Source organism: Arachis duranensis, chromosome 7 (genome assembly GCF_000817695.3).
Source record: "Arachis duranensis cultivar V14167 chromosome 7, aradu.V14167.gnm2.J7QH, whole genome shotgun sequence".
NCBI classification, from domain to species: Eukaryota; Viridiplantae; Streptophyta; class Magnoliopsida; order Fabales; family Fabaceae; genus Arachis; species Arachis duranensis.
Window position 1 is genome coordinate 11,377,441 of NC_029778.3, and position 4,642 is coordinate 11,382,082.

Sequence of the window (4,642 nt, forward strand, 5' to 3'; positions counted from 1 at the left end):
CATTCTAATAATTAATAAAAATGGTTCTATTATACTAGCCCAAGCCCATACTATTAATTAAAGTAACCCTAGTACATTTTTCAAATATTTATTTCAAACTATCATAGGCATAGCGTCACTTTTCTCTCTCTTTTAGTGATTCCCAAACTTTTGGTCTTCTACTCTTCTCATTTTAATTTTCTTTCCATACCAAAACAAGACATATGAAGAAAAACCATTGAAGAGAAGTGAACAACAAAATATTAACCATTGAATGCACAACAAAGATTCAAAGAGGTATATTTCAATTTTTTTTAAGTTAATGACAATGTCAAGTATTATTTACATTATTTATTTAAAATAATTAATTTTTTTTTTTATAATGGACAGTGTTCAAAGATTGAAGTGAGGACAAAACTCAATAGAATTATTTTTTTGTGAGACTTGGAACAAAAAATAATCAGGTAAATCAATAACTTTATTTTTTGTTATTATATATTTGTGTTTCTAAAATTATTTGTTATTGCTCAATAGGTTTAATATTTTTTTTTAAGAAAATAATATATATGCAATTATTTTTGTTTTTTTTTTGTTAGATAGTTCAAGTTAAGTTAAAAATGTCAAAGATGAAAACAATTCACTCATTTTTCAAGAGAAAAGAGAGAATATATGATGAACAAAATTCAGCTTCAGATTCTTTGAGTAATGTTCAAAATATTATTGAACAACCTGTGACACAACTTGTTGAGCAAGATATTCAACCCCTGCTTCCAAAATAGCAAGGACTGAAATAGATCAAGTTAATATTGATACATTGATGCGTGATCCCGGAAAGCGTCCGCAAATTTGGAATTATCCTATCAATCAACAAGATGAAATTCGTAGAGCATACATAAAGTTTGGACCATAAAGTTTTAGTATGTAGTTGAACATTGACTTTTATATAATATAATTACTTTTTTGATATATATGCTACAAATCATATTTTGTTAATTTTTTGTTATATTTTATATTTAATTGGCCCCCTCTTATAAAATTTCTGGTTCCGCCACTGTATATACCCAAATAATTCTAGAATGGACAGAAGCATTGTTATTGCATACATAAGGAATTTATAAAGAAACAAGTAAAATAAAGATAATTTCTCCTAATTATGTTCCATACATTTATTTTCTTTCCCCCACAAGTCATAGGTGGGAGTGTACCGTACCTTCCATCCATTTACTTTGATTTTAGTTATTGCCGTTGGAACTCCTTTGATATATAGTCAAAACTCAAAACATCGTTAGGTCATGGTTAGGTCCAAAATTTTTTCCATGGTGGAATATAATTGAAGGTGGCCAAATATTGCAGAATAACCTAAACTCGTTCAATTCAAATTAGTGAAATTAGACCTTCTCCTACCTAAGGATGATATGCAACATGTGTTTACTTATAAAGAGCATGTTATGTATCTTCAATCACACCAAACCAAAGACTATATATTATAATATACGGGAACTCCAAATATGTGGATTATAAAGAAATAGTTTTTTCCTTCTTCTTCTTGCTTGCGTGAAATTAGAGTTAAGATATATTTTCAAGCTTTTAAGACATCTATATTGGAGCTGCTCTTACATGAATAATGGGGAATTCAATTTATGTCATTATAATTAAAACAGTAATGTTAAGGAGACAATAAAAAATTAGTTAAAATATTTTATTTAATATTTATTTTGAGGTTATTTAAAATTGGGTTGTTTTGAGTCTAAACGTAAGGTTCAAATTCTTTTTGGAATAGCGCCCGATATCTACTGGTGTCGAAGTGTCGTCGTCCGAATTCCTCGTGAGGAGGTGGAGGTGGTACTTGCAAAAGACTCTAATGTTTAAGTTAGCAAAGATTTTAGGTAGGTTTTAGTAGATTAAGTTCAAAATATACTTGAGGATGTCAAGGTATTTATAAATATAAATGTAGAGTTAATAACCACCTTTTGAATAGTCTCACCTTGGTAATGGGTCGGTTACTCCTTTTTATTCAAAAAGATTGTTGAGATCTCCTTTCTAGATGATTAGGAAAAATTGTAGGAGTTACTTGCTTATTTGGATAAGAGGGACCGAATTGTAATCATCGTATCCGACCTCTATAAAATCAGATATCTATTTAATGTAGATACTGTTAGTTGGTTGGACTTTATTCTTTTTAGATTTGACTAAGTAATGGGACAAAATATGAATAACATTAATTAATTCTAACTATAGTTAATAGATTTTAATAAGATATATTTTGACTGTTTGGATTGAAGTTTTTTTTAAACCCAAACATTATAAAATAGCCTAACCATCTTGTAATTAATATGAGAAAATGTCAACAAGGGTTGCATGATGTGTTGTGAGGTAAGGGAGCATGTGCATGTAGTACCTTTAATTTGATTTGGTGTCTTAGTCATGAAAACTTGTCAAACCTAAAGTGGGATTTCCCATTCCTTATATTAGTTATTACATAAAATTTTAAAGATGAAATCAACGCCTAAATAAAAGGGTACTGCAAAATTTCAATTGGACAATTTTGGTCTATGAGAGGCGCTTGCTTTTTTCAACCTGGAAATAAGATCTTAGAATCCGAGTGTGCCACTTTTCTTTTTTCCAAGTTTTGTATGGAGTAATGATGTACCCTTTTTATGTGGAAACCAACTTGGCCTTGTGTCTTAGAACGTGGTTTCACATTGCTTTTTCCTATCTAAGCATGCAATCTCTAGTTCAATTGTAATTTAAGAGAGAGAAAAAAAAAGTAAGGTTGTGAGAATCGAATCGGTCATCGAACCGTTCTAATTACTGGTTTATTGGTTTATAGGTTCAATCGGTTTGATCGTGGTTGAATCGAAAAAACTGTTTTATAATAAAATAATAAATAAAATATAAATAAACATATTAGAATATAATTATAGTCTAACATAATTTTAATGTCTTCTAAATATAAAGTACTACTTCAACCAAAATCTAATTTAACATTTGATTTCATAATTATTAACAATATTATTCAATATATCACTATTGAACTCGTTAAGATAGTCACAAAAAACCAAAAAAAATCATTGAATTAAGTAAATCAATAACAAATATTCAATCATCTACTCAAAGCTAAGCTCAGCATCATAGCATGATAAATCAGTAACAGCCAATAATGTAACCAGAAATTTCCAGTCTCAAGGGCAAGATACCAAATTATCATTGAATCAGATGGCAAAGAACTCTTGTTAATGTTGTTATTATTAATTTCATCCAATCTTGATCTCATCCATGAAAAGGGCCAATGAAGGGTGACAAGCCTCATCAAGCTCCTAAGGCTTGCCATTCTTGGGGCTGCCAACATTCCTCTTTGAGGTAACAGCCATTTTCACTCCCTATAAGCAACTGGATATAAGAAACATTCTCCACCTTCAAGTTTTAGCTTGGCATATCCCATCTATCTATCTAACTATCTAACTTATAACAAAATTTTCAGCCAAATTTTAACAAAGTTTCAGCACATTCTTAATAAAGAGTAACAAACTCTTCCAAATCTTTCTCATGTTAAGAATATTAGAAAATAAATTCAATTTTCAGGAGCCAATAACAAAATCTTGAAATTTGAACATCATCAAATACACACCAAAACCATAATAAAAAAAATCAATGCCTAATCTTATTATTTATAAACATATTCAAAAAGGACGGACACCCACAAATTTAGCATGATTTTAAAGTAGAACAAGAATGAGGGCAGATGAAATCAGTGGTAACAAGATGGTAAGGCACGACAGAAACAGCAATAGAAGTAGCAGCACTGGCAGTTCAACAAGAGACTAAACAGAGACTACAGCACCAGACCACACACTAAAAGTAAATCACATAGTTAATAAAAAAATTACCTAGAACTAGAAGGTAGAAGAAATAAACAACTATTTAATCATAGTTAATAAAAAATTATTCACAGAGCTTCACAGAATCAAACAATGGTTTAATCATAGATTCATAGTTAATAAAAAAATTGACCTAGAAGAAGCCTTCAACAGAGCATGCAAGAGGGAGACAGAGATACCGAGTGACCAAGACAAGGAGCAGTGGTGGAGAACCTTCGAACGGGCTTCGAACGGGACCGTTTTTGCGGAGGAGCACCTTCGGCGGCGGCGTGGCTGCGCGACGAAGGAAGGTTGCGATGGCTACGCGATGTAAGGGAAGGTTGATATCGATGGCTGCTGCGCGATGGAGGAAAAGTGAGCGAGCAGACGATGGCTGCTCAAAGGAACGACGGCGGCGGCACGAGGCGGTGCCTGGACGGAGGTGAGGGACGGCCAGGAGATCGATTGAGAGGAGCCCTGCCCTGGACTGAGTGTGAGAGAGGTAGAGCGTTCTGGAATGAGTGGAATCTGGATCTGGACATCTGGCATGGGAAGATGGAGTTAGGGCTAAGTGCATATCCGCAGCTGAAACGGTGGCATTTCGTTCTCCCCTCAAAAAATCGACCGGGTCACGGTTCGGTTCGACCGACCGGTTTCCGGCCAGTTCACCAGTCTAATTACGGTTTTTAAATTCTCCGGTTTTACTGATTGTCCAAATCGCTTTTCTGTCCGGTTCACAGTTTAACTGGTTCGACCGACCGGTCCGAACCAGTTTTCAGAACCTTAAAAAAAAAGTATCATCATAT